Raw genomic sequence first — 23884 nt, 5'->3', positions numbered from 1 at the left:
TTTCCCTGGAGCATCGGAGGCTGAGGGGTGACCTTATAGAGGTTTATAAAATCATGAAGGGGGCATGGATAGGGAAAATAGATAAAGTCTTTTCCCTGGGGTGGGTGAGTCCAGAATTCGAGGGCATAGGTTTAGGGTGAGAGGGGAAAGATATAAAAGGGAACTGGGGGCAACTTTTTCACACAGAGGGTGATATATGTATGGAACGAGCTGCCAGAGGATGTGGTGGAGGCTGGTACAATGACAACATTTAAAAGGCATCTGGATGGGGATATGAGTAGGAAGGGTTTAGAGGGACATGGACCACAGTCCAAAGATGTGCAGGTTAGGGTGGATTGGCCGTGCTAAATTGTCCCATAGTGCCCAGGGATGTGCAGGTTAGGGTGGGTTGGCCGTGCTAAATTGACCCATAGTGCCCAGGGATGTACAGGTTTGGGTGAATTGGCCATGCTAAATTATCCCATAGTACCAGGGGTGGAAAAGGCAGGAAAGTAAAGTTGAGGATTATTGGATCAACCATGATCTCATTGAAGGGCAGGGAATATTTGATTGGCCAAATGGCCTAATTCCATTCCTATATCTCATGAACTTAATTATAGCAGTTTCAAACTCAAAGAAAATGCATAATATTATGCTTCTCTTTTCACAAAACACCCATGCTATTACAGGAAATCATTTCATATGCAATCCAGGATCAGGGTTCAGAAATGATTTACAAGGATGTTGCCAGGGTTGGAGAATTTGAGCTATAGGGAGAGGCTGAATAGGCTGGGGCTGTTTTCCCTGGAGCATCGGAGGCTGAGGGATGACCTTATATGGTTTAAAAAATTAAGAGGGACATGGATAGGATGAATAGACAAACTCTTTTCCCTGGGGTGTGGGAGTCCAGAACTACAGGGCATAGGTTTAGGGTGAGAAGGGAAAGATATAAAAGAGAACTAAGGGGCAACTTTTTCATGCAGAGGGTGGTGCGTGTGTGGAATGAGCTGTCAGAGGAAGCGGTGGAGGCTGGTACAACTGCAACATTTAACAGGCATTTGGATGGGTATATGAATAGGAAGGGTTTGGAGGGATATGGGCCAGGTGCTGGCAGGTGGGGCTAGATTGGGTTGGGATATCTGGTCGGCATGGACAGGTTGGACCGAAGGGTCTGTTTCCATGCTGTACATCTCTATGACTCTATATGCAGGTTAGGGTGGATTGGCCGTGCTAAATTGTCCCATAATGCCCAGGGATGTGCAGGTTAGGGTGGATTGGGCGTGCTAAATTGTCCCATAGTGTCCAGGGATGTGCAGGTTAGGGTGGATTGGCCGTGCTAAATTGTCCCATAGTGCCCAGGGATGTGCAGGTTAGGGTGGATTGGCCGTGTAAATTGTCCCATAGTGCCCAGGGATGTGCAGGTTATGGTGGATTGGTCGTGCTAAATTTTTCCATACTGTCCAGGGATGTGCAGGTTAGGGTGGATTGGCCGTGCTAAATTGTCCCATAGTGCCCAGGGATGTGCAGGTTAGGGTGGATTGGACATGCTAAATTGTCCCATAGTGCCCAGTGATGTGCAGGTTAGGATGGATTGGCTGTGTTAAATTGCCCCATAGTGCCCAGGGATGTGCAGGTTAGGGTGGACTGGCCGTGCTACATTGTCCCATACTGTCCAGGGATGTGCAGGTTAGGGTGGATTGGCCGTGCTAAATTGTCCCATAGTGCCCAGGGATGTGCAGGTTAGGGTGGATTGGCTGTGCTAAATTGTCCCGTCGTGCCCAGGGATGTGCAGGTTATGGGGATTGGCCATGCTAAATTGTCCCATAGTGTTCAGGGATGTGCAGGTTAGAGTGGATTGGCCATGCTAAATTGCCCTGTTGTGCCCAGGGATGTGCAGGTTAGGGTGGATTGGCCGTGCTAAATTGTCCCATAGTGTCCAGGGATGTGCAGGTGAGGGTGGATTGGCCATGCTAAATTGCCCTGTTGTGCCCAGGGATGTGCAGGTTAGGTGCATTAGTCAAGGGTAAATATAGGAGAACAGGAATAATCCAACATCCTTTCGGGGTAGACGAAGACTTTGTGGGTGTTCTCGCTAAACTGTTGAACCAGAGACCCAGGTAACGTTCTGGGGACCCGGGTTCGAATCCCTCCCCGGCAGATGGTGGAATTTGAATTCATTTAAAAGCCTGGAATTGGGAGTCAGACACTGAAAAAGTCATACAGCAAGAGAAACAGAGGCTTTCGTCCAGTCATAAAAATATCAACTAACCCACCCGAAGGGAAAGACTTTGGTTCCTCACCTTATCCACGCCCCTCAAGATTTTAGAAACCTCTATCAGGTCACCCCTCAACCTCCAGTGAGATAAGTCCCGGCCTATCCAGCCTCCATACCCGGTAACATCCTGGTAAATCTCTTCTGATCCAGCTTAATAATATCCTTCCTGTAACAGGACGACCAGAACTGGGCAGAGTACTCACCAATGTTCTGTACAAGCTGAACATGACATCCCAACTCCTACACTCAAATCTCTGAGCAATGAAGGCAAACATGTACCACCTGTCTATAGGTGAGACAAACTTCACAGAACAAACATGAAACCATTGCAGAGTGTCAGGATGAACCTATTTGGTTCCCTCATGTTCTTAAGGGTTGGAATTTTGCCATCAATACCTGGTGTGTCCAGCGTGTCACAGAGTCATAGAGGTGTACAGCACGGAAACAGACCCTTCGGTCCAACTCGTCCATGCTGACCAGATATCCTAAATTAATCCAGTCCCATTTGGCCCATATCCCTCTAAACCCTTCCGATCCATGTCCCCATCCAGATGCCTGTTAAATGTTGTCATTGTACCAGCCTCCACCACTTCCTCTGGCAGCTCATTTCATACATGTACCACCCTCTTCGTGAAAAGGTTGCCCCTCAGGTCCCTTTTAACTCTTCCTCCCTCACCTTAAACCTATGCCCTCGAGTTTTGGACTCCCCTTACCCTGGGGAAAAATGACCTCCCTTATTTACCCTATCCATGCTCCCTCATGATTGTATAAACCTCTATTTGGTCACCCCCTCAGCCTCTGATGCCCTGGAGTAAACAGCACCAGTCTATTCAGCGTCTCCCTACAGCTCAAACCCTCCAACTCTGGCAACATCCTTGTAAATTGTTTCTGCTCCTTTTCAAGTTAACAACATCCCTCCTGTAGCAGGGAGACCAGGATTGAACGCAGTATTCCAAAAGTGGCCTCACCAATGTCCTGTGCAGCCGCAACTTGATAGAGTCATACAGCAGGGAAACAGACTCTATCCTCCGACTGTAAAAAATATGAACTACCCCGAGTGAGGGGAAAGACCTGTGCTATTCACCTTGTCTGTGCCCCTCATGATTTTATAAAACTCTATAAAGTCACCCCCTATGCTGCAGTGAACAAGGTCCCAACTCCTATACTCAACGTGCTGGCCAATAAAATTAGAAGGAAGAGAAGGGCAGATGCTGGACAGTCAGAGTCAAAATTTGTGGCACTGGAAAAGCACAACAGGTCAGGCAGCATCTGAGGAGCAGGACGATCGGCTGTAAGCCCCTTACCATAAGACATAGGAGTGGAAGTAAGGCCGTTCAGCCCATTGAGTTCACTCGCACCCTCGCCATATCCTGCCCTTCATCAGACAGAAGTCACACGACGCCAGGTTAGAGGCTTGCTCGAAATCGCAGGCGTTCGGGAGCGGCCTGGTGAACGCTGAGCAGGTGTCGCCTGACCCCTGACCTCGCCCAAACCAGGCTGACACCGGCATTTCCTGACCAACAAATGCCAGGCGTGCCTGCTTCACCACATGGCGTTTGGCGAGGCAATCGCTTCTCCCTGGCCCTGCCTGAGGTGGATCTTGACGGGGGGATGGGGGGGCGGGGTAGGGCTGACGCCTTTCTGTTGAAGGCAGGGTGGCATCCCGAACGGGAGTCAGTTCCCAGCGATGTGGCTTCCTGAGCCATACAGGTACTGGTGATGCACGTACGGGAGAAGAAATTCATTAAAAGTAAGCAATTTATTATTCTGCGGCCCTCAGGCTTTGCAGAAGTTTGAAGTGGATAAGCTCGCTGACTGGATTTGTGCCAACTCCACTGGCACACTGGGTTCAGGGCTTTGACTGCGTGAATTACAGTTGATTTCCCTTCAGGTAAATAAATGCTTTAAGTGCAAGCTTGCTTTACCATTAATTTGCTGACCCTGGGTCCTGGTCGATGTGTAATTCTGCTGATAAATGATCTCACTTGTTCCCGACCCTTCCTTCTGTTCAAAAAGATTTAATTAATGGAGGAAGCGTTCCTTGCTTTCTTTCAACCTCCCTTTTGCATTGACTTGGACCTTTGCAGTGAAAGGGAATTGACGGAATTAGAGGTACCAGCCAAAATTCGAGCAGTGTATACTGTAAATGGAAGAGACTTGGGAAAAGTTGATGGGCAGAGAGATCTGGGAGTTCAAGTATATTGTACCCTGATGGTCGCTGCACAGGTGGATAGAGTGGTCAAGAAGGCATATACTATGCTTGCCTCCATTGGACGGGGTATTGAGTATAAGAGCTGGCAGGTCATGTTAAAATTGTACAAGACTTTGGTTCGGCCGCATTTAGAATACTGTGGACAGTTCTGGTCACCACATTACCAAAAGGATGTAGACGCTTTGGAGAGGGTGCAGAGAAGGTTTATGAGGATGTTGCCTGGTATGGAAGGGGCTAGCTATGAAGAGAGGTTGACTAGGTTAGGAATGTTTTCATTAGAAAAAAGGAGATTGAGGGGGGACCTTATTGAGATCTACAAAATCATGAAGGGTATATGAAGGAGCGTCGCTCCGAAAGCTAGTGTGCTTCTAATTAAACCTGTTGGACTATAACCTGGTGTTGTGTGATTTTTAACTTTCTACACCCCAGTCCAACACCGGCATCTCCAAATCATGACTACTATCGACACCACTAACTGCCGGCTTAAAGTGGAGAGGATCTCCAAGAAGATTCCACATATCGACACAGAAAGGAGCCCTCCACAATCACCTAATGAAGGAGCATCGCTCCGAAAGCTAGTGTGCTTCCAATTAAACCTATAACCTGGTGTTGTGTGATTTTTAACTATGAAGGGTATAGACAGAGTGAATAGAGATAAGTTTTTCCCAGGGTGAGGGGTTCAATAACGAAAGGTCATGCATTCAAGGTGGGAGGTGAAAAGTTTAAGGGGGATTCTCGCGGCAAGTACTTCACACAGAGGGTGGTGGGTGTCTGGAACACGTTGCCAGCAGAGGTGGTAGAGGCAGGCACGGTAGATTCACTTAATGTGCATCTGGACAGATGCATGAGTAGGTGGGGAACAGAGGGATGCAGATCCTTAGGAGTTGACCGACAGGTTTAGACAGTGGATTTGGATCGGCACAGGCTTGGAGGGCCGAAGGGCCTGTTCCTGGGCTGGAAAGTTTCTTTGCCCTTAGTGCTGGAAAAGCACAGCAGGTCAGGCAGCATCCGAGGAGCAGGAGAGTCGATGTTTCGGACATAAGCCCTTCAGCAGGAATTCCGGATGAAGGGCTTTTGCCTGAAACATCGATTTTCCTGCTCATCGGGTGCTGCCTGACCTGCTGTGCTTTTCCAGCACCACTCTAATCTCCAGCATCTGCAGTCCTCACTTCCGCCTAGCGGAATTGGAGATATGGTCCACTGACATTTTTGGAATTGTACGGCCCAGGAAGGTTGGAGGAAGAATTCTTCTATTTACCCATTCCCTACCCCCACCAACCCCTACCATTGGCCCCCACTGACGTCAACACAAAAACTGCCCTCTGCCCCCCATCCCTCCAGCCCCTGGGCGCCCCTTACTATCTCACATCAAGGGTCTGTCATAGGACCCTCCAACCACAGGGTGTTAACTTTGACTTTGCCAGTTTCTAAATCTCCCCACCTCCATTCCCCACTCTCCCACCTCAGCCCAGATCCAACTGCCCCCTTCACCTGTCCTACCTGTCAATCCTCCTTCCCAGAGCCTCCCTCACCTAATGACTGAACAAAATCAATCACCTTACTAAATTTGATATTTATTTTCTCTTTTACCCTTATCCCTCATGGCTTTGTCCAGTTTTCCTTCTTTTGGAGCGCCCTTTCTCTCTGCTATTAACACCTCCTCTGAATGTTGTGTCCCTCCTCTCCTGCCACAATCATTCTCCTCACCTGCTGTCCTGGGGTCTCCAATCTTCCTCGTCCTCTAAATCTTCTTCCTCTCTGTCCCGGTCGCTCCTCCCTGGCTCCCCTCCCCAACAACAGAAGATCCGTCAACCTTCCCAACTCCCCTCTCAGTCCAGAAGAAGGGACTCAAAGCATTAACGCCCTTCCTGTTCCCCCCACGGACGCGGATAGTCCGGCTGAGTTCCTCCAGCATTGCTTGTCTTTACTCCGCTCAGCATCTTCTGCTCTGAGGTGTACGACGCCTCCAGTTTCTCTGACCCTTGACCCTGTGGCTAGAATCTCTGTCTCTGGGACTGTGCTGGTGAATCTCCCTCTGCACCCTCCCTCAAGGGACCTGCCCCCACCTTCTTCCTGAAGGTGAGACCAGAATTGCACACACGCACTGACTGAGCAATTTGGTCACCTTTCCACTTGGCCGGAGCATGTTTTGTGCTAATAGATCACGATGCATCCAACATGGCTCTGGCAATCACATTTCAAAAAGTCCTACACCAGCTGCGAACTGCCGAGGGACATCTGAAGGTCAGGCCAATGTTACCTTCAAAAAGAGATTTATTAACGGGATGTGGGTGCCGCTTGCTGGGCACAGCATTTATTACCCTAATTGCCCCTTCAGAGGGTAGCGAAGATAATCCCACTTGACATAGTTCAGTCTATGTGCTGTAGGTTTACCCACAATGCCCTGAGGGAGGGAGCTCCAGGATTCTGACCCAAGGAACAGCCGATATATTCCCAAGTTGGGTTGGGGAGTGGTGGGAACTTGAGGGGGGTGGTGTTCCCATGTATCTGCTGCCCCTTGTCCTTCCAGATGGATGTGGTCGTGGGTTTGGAAGGTGCTGTCTGAGCAGCCTCGGGGAGTTGCTGTGATGCGTCTTGTAGATGGTACACACTGCTGCTACTGAGCGTCGGGGGGTGGAGGGAGTGGGATGTGGGGCCAATCGAGCGGGGGCTGCTTTGTCCCTGGATGGTGTCAAGCTTCTTGAGTGTTGCTGGAGCTGCCCCCCATCCAGGGGCAAGTGGGGAGCATTCCCTCACCCTCCTGACTTGTGCCTTGTTGATGGTGGGACAGGTTTTGGGGACAATCAGGAGGTCAGTATTCGAAGCCTCTGATCTGCTCTTATAGCCGCTGTGTTTATACGGCAAATCCAGTTGTATCTCTGGTCAATGATTAACCCTCAGGGAGCTTATTGGGTGGGGGGAGGGTTTAAGTAATGATAAGACTATTCAATGTCAAGGGTGAGATGGTTAGATTCAGTGATGGTAACACCATTGAATGTCAAGGGGGAGATGGTTAGATTCAGTGATGGTAACACCATTGAATGTCAAGGAGGTGATGGTTAGATTCAGTGATGGGAACACCATTGAATGTCAAGGGGGTGATGGCTATGTTCTCTCTTGTTGGGGAGATGGTCATTGCCTGGCACTAGTGTGGCACAAATGTTCTTTGTGGCCAACTCTAGGCACTCCGGAAAAGACAGGAAGGCATTTAGAGATGTGATTTTTGACAATAGTTTCAGGACAGTATCTGATTGAACTGTCTTGCAGATGGCAGACGGACCTTAGGGGTTAGGAGGTGTGTTATCCTCTGAAGTATTCCTAACCTCCCTTTGTAACCTCTATTTACTCCAGTTTCTGGCTAATGGTAACCCCCAGGATATTGATAGTGGAGGATCTAGTGATGGTGACACCATTGGATGTCAAGGGGGTGATAGTTAGATTGTGCTTCTTGACAGAACCCTACCCCGCCAGGATGTTGATAACAGGGTGGGGGGGGGGGGTGCAGATGCACTGATGGTGATATTACAAAATGACACATTTCTGCCATCTCTCATAAGACCTGTGTGCCATCTCTCCTAGCCTGATACCCACTGGGTGAAATTGCCAATCGATACATGCAGGATGAAGCAGTTCCACACATGGAGAGTTCCACAAACAGATGGTGAGGGTCTGCTGTGACTCACAGCCCCCAGGCTATGAACAGAACAAGGCCAGGAACCAGACGGCAAACAATGGCCCAGATACACACTGCAGAGCTTGGAGATTTTATGGGCAATGTTGTGATTCTGTCAAGCGCTGTCAAACATCTGCTTCCTGGTGACACAATGTCTCCAATGGAGAGGACCCAGCTGTTCCCAAACAGAACGGATCACTGAGCAGTGTGAGTGAACAGGGATCAGAGCCGGTACTGCGGAAACGGCACAGCAGGATTCCACACTTGGCAGACTGGGACGGCCTATCGACACAACCATGCAGTATGCATCGGAGTGGGAAGCTATCCTGACCCTAACCCTAACTCTGATCCTAACCCAAACCCTACCCTTAAACCTAACCCTACCCCTAAACCTAACGTGACTTTTACCCTAACCCTAACCAAACTTAACCCTGACCCTAAACCTAACCCTAAACCTGACTCTGACTTTGACCCTAACCCTAACTCAACCCCTAAACCTAACCCTGACCCTAAACCAATCTCTGACCCTAAACCTCACCCTGACCCTAACCCGATCCCTAAACCAAACGCTAACCTGAACTCTGACTATAACCCTAACCTTGACCCAACCACTAAACCTAACCCTGACACTAAACCAAACCTGAACCCTCACTCTGACTGTGACCCTAACCCTATATCAACCCCTAAACTTAACCCTGACCCTAAACCTAACCCTAACCCTGACTCGGACAATGACCCTAACCCTAACTCAACCGCGAAACCTAACCCTGACCCTATCACTTACCCTATTCACAGCCTTAACCCTAACCCTAACAATAACCCGAACCTCTGCAGTCCGTGTGCTGTGGGTTAGACCCACAATGCCCCTGGGGAAGGGAGTTCCAGGATTCTGACCCAGTGACACTGAAGAAACAGCTGATATATTCCCAAATTGGGATGAGGAGTAAGCCCCTCAGTATCTGCCCCATCGAACCATTTGAGGAATTTGACACTTTTCGAGATAACCATTCATTCCTGGTAAAGCCTCCAGTACTCAGACTCTCACCACACAATGCGTACAAAGTGCGGTGTTCCCTCAGTACTGACCCTCCGACAGTGCGGCGTTCCCTCAGCACTGACCCTCCGACAGTGCAGCACTCCCTCAGTACTGACCCTCCGACAGGGCAGCGTTCCCTCAGCACTGACCCTCCGACTGTGCAGCACTCCCTCAGTACTGACCTGACATGTACCTAAATACAGTGAAAAGCTTTGTTGTGCTAGCAGTCCAGGAAGATCAATGTCAGCAAGGATAATACAGATTACAGAGTGGTTAGATAGAGCGAGGTGTAATAGGTTACACAGCACAGAAGTTGCACGAGGCAAGGTCAACATTATTTGAAGTTAGAGCGTTCATTTGTCAGTCTAGTAACGGCTGGGGAGAAGCTGTACTTGGGGGTGTGTTCAAGGTTTTTCTGGAACTGGAGGGTCTGGGTTATAAGGAGAGGCTGGATCAGCTGGGGCGTCGGAGGTTGAGGGGTGACCTTACAGAAGTTTATAAAACCGTGTGGTGCACAGATAAGGTGAATAGCCAAGCTCTTTTCCCCACAGTAGAGGAGTCCAAAACTACAGGAAATAGGTTTAGGGTGAGGGGAGGTAAAGGTTTAAAGGGGACCTGAGGGGCAACATTTTTACACAGAGGGTGGTTCACGTGTGGAATGAACTTACATGAGGAATTGGTGGATGCGGGGACAGTTATAACATTTAAAAGACATTTGGATAGGACATGGATAGTGGTGGGATAAGGGCCAGGAGCAGGCAAGTAGGACTAGTTTAGTTTGGGATTATGGGTTGGCATGGTCTGGTTGGGCCGAAGGGTCTGTATGACTCTATGACTCTGCATCTACCTCCTTCCTGAAAACATTCAAGTAAATCCCTTTCTGGGGCAGACAATCCCACAGGCTCCCCCCAACTCTCTGGCAAAAGACATTTCTCCCCATCTCAGTTTGAAACAGCCCCCACCCCGTAATCTTTAGACTGTGACCCCCCCCCCCCCCCCCCCCCCCCCCCCCGGGTCATTGGGAAGGTCCTTCCGGCGTTGACTCTGCCTGGTCCCACTGTCTGGGGGAAGAAGACTGAAAGAGACACATGTCTATGTTCCCTTGCCATTGACTGGGCTGAGGTACAGCACGGCAGAGAAATTCACACTCATCCTAGCCTGGGGAGGATCAGTGGAGTGAGTCAGCTCGAATTCAGAGCTGAGCTCAGGAGGAGGATTTCTATTCACAGGTTTCTCTCTGTCTTGGTGGGGAGGAGTGAGCCAAGGCCTTGCCGGATATGAGAATGCATTCATTACTGGTGACGTTCCGATATTACACAGTCCCTACGTAATAGTCATGGAGTCACACAGCACAGAAACAGACCCTTCAGCCCAACTCGTCCGTGCCTACCAGGTATCCTAACTTCATCTCATCCCACCTGTCCGCTCTTGGCCTGAATCTGGTGGCCCAGGGGTTCAGTGGTTAGCTCTGCTGCCTCACGGCGCCAGGGACTCGGGTTCAATCCGAACCCTCGGGCAACTGTGTGGAGCTTGTACATTCTTCCCGTGTCTGCCTGGGGTTTCCTCCGGGTGCTCCGGTTTCCTCCCACAGTCCAAAGATGTGCAGGTTAGGGTGGATTGGCCGTGCTAAATTGTCCCATAGTGTCCAGGGATGTGCAGGTTAGGGTGGATTGGCCGTGCTAAATTGTCCCATAGTGCCCAGGGATGTGCAGGTTAGGGTGGATTGGCCGTGCTAAATTGTCCCATAGTGTCCAGGGATGTGCAGGTTAGGGTGGATTGGCCGTGCTAAATTGTCCCATAGTGCCCAGGGATGTGCAGGTTAGGGTGGATTGGCCGTGCTAAATTGTCCCATAGTGTCCAGGGATGTGCAGGTTAGGGTGGATTGGCCGTGCTAAATTGCCCCATAGTGCCCAGAGATGTGCAGGTTAGGGTGGATTGGCCGTGCTAAATTGCCCCATAGTGTCCAGGGATGTGCAGGTTAGGGTCGATTGGCTGTGCTAAATTGTTCCATAGTGTTGGCTGCATTAGTCAGGGGCAAATATAGGGTAAGGGAACGGGTTACTCTTCAGAGGGTCAGTGTGGATTTGCTGGGCCGAAGGGTCTGTTTCCGTACTGTATGGATTCTAATCTAATCAAACATTTAGAGTCATAGAGATGGACATCATGGAAACAGATTCTTCAGCCCAATTCACCCATGCCAAGCAAATATCCTCAACTGATCTAGTCCCGTTTGCCAGCATTTGGCCCATATCCCTCCAAACCCTTCCTATTCATGTCCCCATCCAGATCCCTTTTAAATGTTGTCATTCTACCAGCCTCCACCACTTCCTCTGGCAGGACATTTCCACCCTCTGTGTGAAAACGTTGCCCCTTAGGTCTCTTTTATATCTTTCCCCTCTCACTCTAAACCTGTGCCTCTCTAGTTCTGGACTCCCCCACCCTAGAGAAAAGACCTTGTCTATTCACCCTGTCCGAGCCCCTCATGATTTTAAAAACCTCTATAAGGTCACCCCTCAGCCTCCTACAAGACATAGAACCTAAGAGCAGGAACCATTCAACCCACTGGTTAGGCCACAGCTAGAGGACCATGTGCAGTTCCCGAGGGAGGGATGGGATAGCGCTATCGGAGGGATGGGATAGCGCTGGGAGAGGGGGCAGAGGGAGATTTCCCAGGATGTTACCAGGGACTGGAGAGTTTCAGTGATGGAGAGAGATTGGAGAGACTGGGGTCACTTTCCTTAGAGCAGAGCAGATTGGGAGGTGGGGCGTGACTGAGATGGATAAAATGATGCGGGGGCTTAAATAGACAGGAAGGAACGTTACCCCCTTGGTTGGGGGGGGGCATCAGTTGAAGGGAAGGGGCAGGAGATTTCGAGGGGGACGTGAGGGGAAACGCTTTCACCCAGAGGGTGGTGGGAAGCTGGAACGCGATGTCTATGAGGGGTGGGAGAGACAGAAACCACACCCCCGCCCATCGCATTGAAGAAGGATTTAGACGGTCACTCACGATGGCAAGTGCTGGATGGGTATATGAATAGGAATGGGTACATGAAGGGGTACGTGAAGGGTTGAGAGGTGTATGGACCAAATGCTGGCAAATGGGACTAGTTTAGTTTGGGAAACATAGTGATGTGGAGAGAATGTTTTCTTTATGTGGGAGAAACCAGAACAGGGGTAGGGTTCACAGTTGATCAATAATTGAAGACACACAAGAAGACGGAACATTCTCTCTCTCTCTCTCTCTCTCTCTCTCTCAGAGGGCTTGAGAGACTTTTGGAATTCCCTCCCTCAAAGATAGAACCTTTCAATATTTCAGAGGTAGACAGAATCCTGATGGCGAGAGGAAAGATTATCGGTGGTGGGGGACAATATATGGAGGAACGTCGGTGTTGAGGTACAAATCACCATCTTAATGAATGGCCTGGAAGGGCCTACTCTGGTTTACGGTGGGCAGGGATGAGGCCTAAGTTAGACCTCAACAGCCTGACAACTAACTCGGAATCCCACTGCTCCCTTTCCGGGATTTTGCAGAGCTCGCAATCCTGGTCAAAGGGAGGAGACTTGCCTCTCACTTATGTGGCATTCCAAATTAACATGTCTTGGTGTTAATTTGGTCGTCTCAGTTTCTCAAGTTCAAACATCGTTGCAAGTGAGGCTCTGACAGCCAGTGAAGTGCTCAAGGCCATTCTGGTCTTTGAGGTTTATTTGCCTGCAATTGTAGATTCCCCGAAGTGAGGAAGCAGGCCATTCGGCCCATCGAGTCTACACCACCCCACCAGAAAGCAGCCCACCCAGACTCAAGCTTTCAATTCCCATGGCTAACCTGCCCATCCCTGGACACTACAGGGCAAGTCAGCAAGGCCAATCCATCCCAAACCTGCACGTCTTTGGACTGTGGGAGGAAACCTGCACAGACACAGGGGGAGAGTGTGCAAACTCCACACAGTCACCCGAGGGTGGAATCGAACCCGGGTCCCTGGCGCCATGAGGCAGCAGTGCTAACCACTGAGCCACCATGCCGCCTCAAAGTGCTTTTCTTGGGTCCTGCAAAGGCCTTCGCGCAATCCTTCATAGCCACATTGCATTTGAAAATCCAGTACAGAGATCACCGGAGCGATCATACATCAACTTACAGACGTCCCTCCTAAACCCGCACTCCTAAACCTCTGCATCCATTCACCGGTCAATAGCATCTGACACTCCTCCACTGAAACAACAATCCTGCTCGCTTGATGCATTGCTGGGCGCATAGAAACTAGGAGCTGGAGGAGGCCATTCAGCCCCTCCAGCCTGATTCGCCATTCGATATTATCATGGCCAGTCATCCAACTCAGTCCCCTGTCCCCACTTCCCCTCCAATCCATCCGTCCTAGCCCCGAGATCTGTATTGAAATCCTTCTCCAAAACATTCAATAGGAAATAGAAGCATGAGGATGCCATTTGGTCCCTTGCGCCTGCTAGCCCATTCAACAGCTGATCATCCAATTCAGTCCCCTGTTTCTCGCTTTGATCCCCTCAGGAACTATATCTAATTCTGTAAGGATTGTGAGTTCCCGACTGGGGCTGTTAACCTGGTCCAATCAGGGAGCCTGGGCTGACAGATATAAGCAGGAGCATCAAGGGGTTTGTGCTCATTCAGAGAGCTGGCTCTGAGGGATCTGGATCAGTGTTGATGGCTCTCCGCATGTGAATAAAGGGTGAGGTGTTACCGGCCTCGGTGGAGTTATTTCACACTCCTTCTTGAAATATTTCGGCCCCGGACTGTGTTCTACAGCAGAGAATTCCACTGGCTCACCCACTGTGCGAGACAAGACATTGCTCAAGAGATTTGGCGGGGTTAGGAAGGACCGGCGGAGGCGACAGAAGATGGGGAAGGGAAGCACATGAACAGTTCGATAAAATTGGGGGGCGAGGGGGGGGGTTTGCTGTTGAGATTGGAGCTGAGGGAGCTGGGAGGAATTGATTGCTGGATAAAAACACAGCCTGAGGCACAGTGAGCCTCAGATTAAACCAACACCAGCTGTCTCTGTCTCTCCCTCTCTCTGTCTCTCCATCTCTCTCTGTCTCTTCCTCTCTCTGTCTCCCTCTCTCTGTCTCTCCATCTCTCTTCCTCTCTCTGTCTCTCCCTCTCTCTATCTCTCTCTCTCTGTCTTCCCTCTCTGTCTCTCTCTGTCTCTCCATCTCTCTCTCTGTCTCTCCCTCTCTCTATCTGTCTTCCCTCTCTCTGTCTCTCCCTCTCTCTCTGTCTCTCTCTCTCTCTGTCTCTCCCTCTCTCTGTCTCTCTCCCCACTCTGTCTGCCCCTCTCTCTGTCTGTCTATCTCTGTCTCTTTACCTCCCTTTCTCTCTCTCTCCCTCTGTCCCTCTCCCTGTCTCTCTGTCTCCCTGTCACCCTCTTTCTCTCTGTCTCTCTCTCTCTTTCTGTCTGCTTGCCTGTTTCTCTCTCTGTCTCCCCCCCGTCTCTCTCTCCCTCTCTCTGTCTCTCTCTCTCTGTCTCTCTCCCTCTCTCTCTGTCTGTCTCTCTCTGTCTCTCCCTCTCACTGTTTCTCTCTCTCTGTCTCTCCCTCTCTCTATCTCCCTCTCTCTGTCTCTCTCTCTGTCTCTCCCTCTCTGTCTCTCCCTCTCTCTGTCTCTCCCTCTCTCTGTCTCTCCCTCTCTGTCTCTCCCTCTCTCTCTCCCTCTCTGTCTCTCCCTCTATCTGTCTCTCCCTCTCTCTCTGTCTCTCTCTCTCTGTAAGTCTGTCTCTCTCTGTCTGTCTCTCCTCCCTCTCTCTCCCTCTCTGTCTGCCCCTCTCTCTGTCTGTCTATCTCTCTCTCATTGCCTCCCTTTCTCTCTCTCTCCCTCTCTCTCTGTCTGTCTCTCTCTTTCTGTCTGCCTGCCTGTCTCTCTCTCTCTCTCTCTGTCTCTCTCTCTCTGTCTCTCTCTGTCTCTGTCTCTCTCTGAGTCCTCTAGGATTTTTTAAGGATTGCTAGCAAGTTTTGTTTGGGAGCTGAATTGTGGTGTGTTTGTGTGAGCTCAGGAAGCATGTATCGGAAAAACACCCTCACTGGAAAACATATTCCACAATACTGCCTTCATTGCTCAGAGCTTTGAGTGTAGGAGTTGGGACGTCATGTTGAGGTTGTACAGGACATTGGTGAGGCCTCTTCTGGATCACTGTGTCCAGTTCTAGCCGCTCTGTTACAGGAGGGATATTATTAAACTGGAGGGGGTTCAGATGAGATTTACCAGGATGTTACCGGGTATAGAAGGTTTGGGTTATAAGGAGAGGCTGGATAGGCCGGGACCTTTTTCACTGGAGAGTCGGAGTTTGACATTATGGAGGTTTATAATATCATGAGGGTTATAGATAAAGTCAGGGAGTCATGGAGATGTACAGCACAGAAACAGACCCTTCAGTCCAACCAGTTTATGCCGACCAGATATCCTATATTAATCGAGTCCCACCTGCCATCACCCAGCCCATATCCCTCCAAACCCTTCCTATTCATGTACCCATCCAGATGCCTTTTAAATGTTGTCATTGTACCAGCCTCCACCACTTCCTCTGGCAGCTCATTCCATACACGTACTACCCTCTGTGTGAAAAAGTTGCCTCTTAGGTCCCTTTTATATCTTTCCCTTCTCACCCTAAACCTATGCCCTTTGGTTCTGGACTCCCCGACCCTAGGGAAAAGACCTTGTCAAAATGGCAGGTGTCTCTTCCTTAGGGTGGAGGACAGCAGGAAAATCTTTAAGGTGAAAGGAGAGAGATTTAAAAAAGACATGAGGGGATAATTTTTACACAGAGAGTGGTTGGTGTGTGGAATGAACGCCCAGAGGGAGTGGTGGATGCGGGTAGAGTTACAACATTTACATGACATTTGGATAATTACAACTGAGAGGGTTACCTTACCGAGGTTTATAAAATCACGGATTGGGTAAATCGACAAGGGAGGGTGTATATCTTACTGCAACAGCTCAGGGCCTTGGTGAAACCACACCAGGAATACCTGTGCACAGTTTTGATCCCCTTGCCGAAGGAAGGATATAGCGCTTGAGAGACAGTGCAGCAATGATTTATTCCCAAGATGAGAGAATGTTAAACCACAAAACCTTGAAACATGGATGTTGTGAAACTTAAAGGGGCTCAGTTAAGGTTTATAAGGATGTTGCCAGGGTTGGAGGGTTTGAGCTACAGGGAGAAGCTGAATAGGCTGGGGCTGTTTTCCCTGGAGCGTCGGAGGCTGAGGGGTGACCCTATAGAGGTTTACAAAATCGTGAGGGGGCAAGGATAGGGCAAGTAGACAAGGTCTTTTCCCTGGGGTCAGGGAGTCCAGAACTAGAGGGCACAGGTTAAGGGTGAGAGGGGAAAGAGTTAAAAGGGACCTGAGGGGCAACCTTTTTTCACTCAGAGGGTGGTGCGTGTATGGAATGAGCTGCCAAAGGAAGTGGGGGAGGCTGATACAACTGCAACATTTAAAAGGCATCTGGATGGGTACATGAATAGGAAGGGTTCAGAGGGATATGGGCCAAGTGCTGGCAAAAGGCACTAGATTAGTTTGGGATATCTGGTCGACACGGACTGGGTGGGCCGAAGGCTCTATTTCAGTGCTGTATGACAATGACTCTATAATAAGTGGATTGAGCAGTATTCCGAAAGTGGCCTTACCAGTGTCCCTTAGAGCCACAACGTGATATTCCGACTGTGATACTCAATGTGTAATAAGCAAAGGAGCATGTAGAGCCAGAATTGGCTGAGGGACAGGGAATAGTTAATGGCTATTTTATAGCTGGACGAAAGTTTGGAAGGTTTAGGGTGAGAGAGGAAAGATATAAAAGAGGCCTAAGGGGAATGAAATGCCAGAGGAAGTGGGAGGCTACTACAATTGCAACATTTAAGAGGCATTTGGATGGGTATATGAATAGGAAGGGTTTGAGGGATATGAGCCGGGTGCTGGCAAGTGGGACTAGATTGGGTTGGGATTACTGGTCGGCATGGACAGGTTGGACCGAAGGGTCTGTTTCCATGCTGTACATCTCTATGACTCTATAGTATTGAAGCCCGTGCTGTTCCTGATGCATGTTCCTGAAATAAATTTTGGTGACAACTTGAAAATCTACGGGTGATACAAAACTCTGAAGCGTTGTAGTCAGACAAGGCAGGACTCCGAAAGGATATTTACAAGTTGACAATATTGGGCAGGTCGGTGCTGTGTGTCAGCCACATCGAACATGGCGAGAGACAACGTGAAATGAGGGGTACTCCACAGAAGGAGGTGCAGAAGCAGAGGGATGGTGGTATAAAAGCCATTGAGACGTGGCAAGTTGAAACGAGAGAGACAAGTCAAAAGAGCATCCAACATTCTTAATAAGGCCACGGGGTTACAGGAGCAAGTGCGTTACGCTGCAGGAACAAGTTACTGCAGAGGCTGGGATAGGATACCGAAAGCAAAATAACCCTGCTGGAGAGCACCGCGGGGAGACAGCAAAGCTAACGTCCCGAGCTATGAAGTGTGGAGGGGTGGGGGGGCAGCGTTTACGCTCCAATGGGCTGGAGCAGAGGGCCAGGGAGGGGAGAAAGGTGCTGATATTGCAGGTTAAGTGACGGGGACGTGAGAAGGGGCAGAACGGTGGCGTGTCCAGCTGTCAGACTGGAAAGGGGACAGACTGTCTTAACAGGGGGAGATGGGGGAGAGAGAGAGAGAGACAGACAGACAGAGAGAGAGAGAGAGAGAGACATAGAGAGGGAGGAGAGGGAGACACAGAGAGAAAAGGAGAGAGAGGCAGGGAGAGAGAGAGATAGAGGAGGAGAGGGAGAGAGGGAGGGAGGGAGAGAGGGAGACAGAGAGAGGGAGACAGAGAGAGGGAAAGAGAGACAGAGAGAGAGGGGACACGGTGTCAGAGAATACAACAACTAAAGCTGAAAGAAAGAGAAGAGATGGGAGTGAGTTCCCAATCGGCGGGTGTTGAAATCAATATTAGGGTTGGAAGGTGCCCAGTCTGAAGCTGAGGTGCTGCTGTGATTCACTGGAGCATTGCCAGGGACAGACACATGGGCAGGACACTGTGTTAAAATGACCGACTACGGGAGGGTCAGGGTGCTGCCTGTGCATTGACTGGAGGGGTTCTGTAAAGCAGTCGCACAGCCTTTGTCTGGGTTCTCCAACGGAGAGTAGGCTGGGTTGGTTGGACAAGGTTGGAGGAGAGAACTCTGCTTCACCTGGAAAGCCTGTTCAAGCCCTTGAATGGTGAGCAGGGAGGAGGGGAAGGGCCAGGTGTTGTACTGGACTTGTACAAGACACTGGTTGGACCTCAGCTGGAGTATCGTGTCCAATTGTGGGAGTCACGTTAGAAAAGATGTGAGAGAAAACGCGATAGAGAGAGAGACGAGGGGAAGAGAAAGAGACAGAGAGAGGCAGAGAACAGGAGAGAGATTGAGAGGTGGAGAAAGAGAGACAGAGGGAGAGAGAGACAGAGACAGAGAGGAGAGGGGGAGAGAGAGGGAGATGGGGAGAGAGGGAGACAGAGAGAGAGGGAGAGAGAGAGAGGAGTGAGAGGGAGAGAGATAGAGGCAGACAGAGAGAGAGGGAGACACAGAGAGAGAGGGGGGAGAGAGGGAGATGGGGAGAGAGGGAGATGGAGACAGAGAGAGAGAGGGGGAGTGAGAGGGAGAGAGAGGGAGACAGAGAGAGGGGGAGAGGGAGACACAGAGAGAGGGAGAGAGATCGAGAGGGAGAAAGAGAGAGGGAGGACAGGGAGAGAGAGAGATAGAGAGGGAGAAAGAGAGGGAGACACAGAGAGAGAAAAAGAGGGAAACAGGGAGGCAGAGAGAGAGAGGGAGGAGAATGAGAGAGTGAGAGAAAAAAAGAGAAAGAGCGCAGAGTGACTTACAAGAACATTTCCAGGGATGGGAAATTTCTGATGAAGATTAATTGGAGACCCCAGGAGCATTCTCCTCAGAGATGCGAGGACAGAGAGGGCATATGATTCAGCTCCTCAAATTCATGAGGACGGAGTTGATTGAGCGAAAGGACTGAGAACGAGAGGTGGCACAGACTTCAAGAGGGAAACGTGAGAAAACGCAAACACATTTCACTCCTTGGGGATCTGGGGATGCACTGTGAGAGGGGCAGGTCCACTCAACAGGGTGAGAGAGCTGGCTGAAATATTTCCCCTTTGATCCAAGGTGCTAAATGTGACTGAGACCAGAGAGTTCAGGCTTGGGAAGTGTCTGCTATCTCCATTTACAAACCCGAGGCATTCTGATCTATTAGGGAAGGGTGGGAGAATTTGACCTCGCTAATATTTAATATTGAATTATAACACTCATTTCAAACATTGCAGAAAATGGTTCAGTTTATAATTTATATTCTTGTTAGATTGTGTCTATTAAACATTGTCCAATTAGAATATGTAATGCATTGTGCATTAACAAGTGTTAAGTCAAAATCCATTCCTTCACCATTTCATTAAGTCCATGGCTTCGTTTTGTCAGCTTGTTATTTGAACATTTTACGCTTATCAAGGTGAAAATTATTAATATTTGGGAATTGATTTAAAGGGCCTAGGATTCTGGGATTACGGACTGCACGGGGTTAGATACAGAGTAAAGCTCTCTCTACACTGTCCCCCATCAAACACTCCCCACGACAGGGACAGCACAGGGTTAGATACAGAGAAAAGCTCGCTCTACATTAGCCCCAAAACTCTCCCCAGAACAGGGACAGCACAGGGTTAGATATAGAGTAAAGCTCCCTCTACATTAGCCCCAAACACTCCCAGGACAGGGTCAGCGCAGCTTTAGTTACAGAGTAAGACTCACTCTACATTAATCCCCAAACATTCCCAGGACAGGGACAGCACAGGGATGGATACAGAATAAAGCTCCCTCTACACTGCCCAAATAGTACATATTTTGCTGAGCCTTGGATGATCTGACCTGGCCATTCTGCAGAGAGACTTCCTCCAGCGCCCCATACTTCCTGCGCTTGCTGGATTGCTGTCCTGAGACAGTCTCAGTTAGATTGGGACTGTTTCCTGTGAGGCCAAGGGAGCCTGATATTCCTGGCTGGTCAATGCACGCTCACACACCTACGAAAGGATCTGCATTTCCGTAGCACTTGGCACGACCCCAGGGCGGTGATTGTAATTAAGTCAGTCACCTGAACCTCACAGAATAGGGGCTCACCGATTGGGGCATTTAGCCTGGTCCAATCAGGGAGCCCTGGCTGACATAACAGGGTGAATTGCTCCCCCACTCAGCACTGACCCTCCGACAATGCAGCACTCCCTCAGTACTGACCCTCCAACAGTGCGGCACTCACTCAGTACTGACCCTCCAACAGTGCGGCACTCCCTCAGCACTGACCCTCTGACAGTGCGGCACTCCCTCAGTACTGACCCTCTGACAGTGCACACTCCCTCAGTACTGACCCTCCAACAGTGCGGCACTCACTCAGTACTGACCCTCCAACAGTGCGGCACTCCCTCAGCACTGACCCTCCGACAGTGCGGCGCTCCCTCAGTACTGACCCTCTGACAGTGCGGCACTCCCTCAGTACTGACCCTCCGACAGTGCGGTGCTCCCTCAGTACTGACTCTCTGACAGTGCGGCGCTCCCTCAGTATCAACTCTCCGACAGTGCAGCACTCCCTCAGTACTGACCCTACGACAGTGTGGCGCTCCCTCAGTACTGACCCTCTGACAGTGCAGCACTCCCTCAGCACTGACGCTCCGACAGTGCAGTGTTTTCTCAGTACTGACCCTCTGACAGTGCGGCTGTCCCTCAGTACTGACCCTCTGACAGTGCGGCACTCCCTCAGCACTGACCCTCCGACAGTGCAGCACTCCCTCAGTACTGACCCTCCAACAGTGCGGCACTCACTCAGTACTGACCCTCCAACAGTGCGGCACTCCCTCAGCACTGACCCTCTGACAGTGCGGCACTCTCTCAGCACTGACCCTCCGACAGTGCAGCACTCCCTCAGTACTGACCCTCTGACAGTGCACACTCCCTCAGTACTGACCCTCCGACAGTGCGGCGCTCCCTCAGTACTGACCCTCTGACAGTGCGGCACTCCCTCAGTACTGACCCTCCGACAGTGCGGCGCTCCCTCAGTACTGACCCTCCAACAGTGCAGCACTCCCTCAGTACTGACCCTACGACAGTGTGGCGCTCCCTCAGTACTGACCCTCTGACAGTGCGGCACTCCCTCAGCACTGACGCTCCGACAGTGCGGCGTTTTCTCAGTACTGACCCTCTGACAGTGCGGCTGTCCCTCAGTACTGACCCTCTGACAGTGCGGCACTCCCTCAGCACTGACCCTCCGACAGTGCGCGTGTGGTTGTGAGTGTGTGCGAGAGACTGTATGTGTATTAGTATGTGTGGGAGATGAATGTGTGTTTGTAAATGTGTATGTATGTATGTGAAAGTGTGCGTGAGCATCAGTATACATTAGTGTGAGTGTTAGTTAATATATGAAGAATGTTTGAAGACTGTGGGTGTATATTCGATGGGGTTTAGAAGGATGAGGGGGAATCGGATTGAAATTTACAGAATATCAAGCAGCCTGGACAGAGTGGATGTTGGGAAGATGTTCCCATTAGTAGGACAGAGTAGGCCTCTAGTGTGTGTGTGTGTCAGTGTGTGTGTGTCAGTGTGTGTGTGTCAGTGTGTGTGTGTATGTGTGCATGCGTGTGTCTGAGTGACTGTGTATGTGCACGTGTATGTCTGTGTCTGTGTGCGTGTCTGTGTGTGTGTGCGTGTGTGTGTCTGTGTGTAAGAATCATCGAATCGTAAGTGCAGAAGAATCTGTGTGTGTGTGTATCTGTGCGCGTGTGTGCATGTGTTTGTGTGTATGTGCATGTGTCTGTGTGTATGAGTGTCTGTGTGTGTGCCTGAGTGTGTCTGTGTGTATATGTGTGTCAGTCTATGTGTCTGTGTGTATGCATGTGTGTGTCTGTGTGTGTATGCGTGTGTGTCAGAGTGTGTATCTGTCTGTGTGTATTTGTGTGTGTGTATGTGTGTGTGCGCGTGTCAGAGTGTGTGTGTGCGTGCATGTATGTCTGTGTGTTGTGTGTGGGTGAGTGTGTGTGTGTCTGTGTGTGCATGTGTGTCTGTGTGTTGTGTGTGTATGTGTCTGTGTTGTGTGTGTCTGTGTGTTGTGTGTGTGTTGTGTGTTTGTGTATCTGTGTGTGTCTGTGTATTTGTGTGTTGTGTGTGTCTGTGTTGTGTGTGTATTTGTCTGTGTGTGTTGTGTGTCTGTGTGTTGTGTGTATTTGTATGTGTCTGTGTGTTGTGTGTGTCTGTGTGTGTTGTGTGTGTGTGTCTGTGTAAGAATCATAGAATCGTACAGTGCAGAAGAAGCTCTCCAGCCCTGAGAACAAACTCCCCTCAATCCCACTTTCCAGGAATCAGCCTTGTTTAACACAGTGGTTGGAGGAAATCCCAGATGTTAGATTTCGCATTTTTGCTCTACTTCCTGACTTAGATTCTTTCCAAAATAAGAACACTGCCAGGAATCACATTGTTTCCCCAGGAGCACAGCAATGCAATGAGATTTCCACTCACTGGGCAGACAGGGATACAATGGCTCGATCATTAATTTCACTTCAATGAGCACGTGAACATCTCCCTGACAGGCATCAACCCCATCGCTGTGGGTCTGGAGTCACGGTTAGGTGCAGGGTCGCAGTATTGTGAACTGAGCTGGATATTTACAAAACCTCGTCAGGCTGGGTCTTGAATGCGGGCCTCCTGTCTCAGAGGTAAGAACGCTACCGGCTGCGCAAGAAGTCCCAAAGCTTCAAGGCTGACTTGAAATTCACACCCTCTGGGATTCGAACCCCCCCACCCCAGCCCTTACACACTGTTAGACCGGGTTTCTGAATTGTGGGAGCACTGACATTTCACGGGAGGACTCAGTGAACTGGGGAATAGGAGTCCAACCCCTGTGTCCTTACCTATGTGTCACCTCCTGCCCTCCATGATACAGCAGACAGTATTAATCATCCCTTGGATGAGGAGACAAGATAGAAAATCATTTTGCCTTTCTGCAGGCTGCATACTGATTTTCGCAGTCAGCTCTATATATACACGCTTCTCTCCAGCTTCGAGATTTCCATGAATATCATTTCCTGTTCCAGTTATAAAATTGCGTCTCTGTCACCCAACGATGACGTTCCCCACTCTCAGTTGTAAAAGTCATCGGTGTGCTCCCACCACAGTCTGGGACAGAGCTCAGAGAGAGTCACACAGCACAGTAACAGACCCTTTGGCTCAATCAGTCCGTGCCGGCCCATAATCCCAAACTAAACTCGTCCCACCTGCATGCCCCGGCCCATATCCCTTTCCTATTCATGTCCTTACCCAAATGTCTTTTAAATGTTGTAACTGTCCCCATATCTACCACTTCCTCAGGGAGTTCATTCCACACACAAGAACCAACCTCTGTGTAAAAAGGTTGCCCCTCGAGTCTTTTTAAAAATCTCTCTCACCTTAAAGTTGTGCCCCCTAGTCTTGAAATCTCCCCACCCGAGGGAAAAGACTACCGTTAATGCTGTCTGTCCCCCTCCTGATTTTATAAACCTCTATAAAGTCACCCCTCAACCTCCGACGGTCTAGTGAAAAACACTTCCAGCCTCGCCTTACAACTCAAACCCTCCATACCCGTCAACATCCCGGTAAATCTCTTCTGAACCCCTCCAGAATAATAATGTCCTTCCCATAA

At 50.0% G+C, this 23884-nt stretch overlaps 1 protein-coding gene and 1 long non-coding RNA gene across 2 annotated transcripts in view; one reads left to right on the top strand and one right to left on the bottom strand.

Moving 5' to 3' along the window:
• Nucleotides 1–23884, bottom strand: part of LOC122543998 (neurexin-1-like) — a 1169973-nt gene that overhangs the window by 763992 nt on the left and 382097 nt on the right. The gene's annotated exons all lie outside the window — the stretch shown is intronic.
• The window catches only part of LOC148136202 (uncharacterized), a 47458-nt gene continuing 46327 nt past the window's right edge, over nt 22754–23884 (top strand). Inside the window, exon 1 of the long non-coding RNA XR_015754587.1 lies at nt 22754–22922. This is a non-coding gene — a long non-coding RNA (uncharacterized LOC148136202). The remainder of the gene's footprint in view (nt 22923–23884) is intronic.

The sequence above is a fragment of the Chiloscyllium plagiosum genome, unplaced genomic scaffold (assembly GCF_037043375.1).
Source record: "Chiloscyllium plagiosum isolate Xiang-an unplaced genomic scaffold, Cpla_swu_hap1 HiC_scaffold_46, whole genome shotgun sequence".
Classification (NCBI taxonomy): domain Eukaryota; kingdom Metazoa; phylum Chordata; class Chondrichthyes; order Orectolobiformes; family Hemiscylliidae; genus Chiloscyllium; species Chiloscyllium plagiosum.
This window is presented reverse-complemented; position numbering and strand designations above follow the sequence as displayed.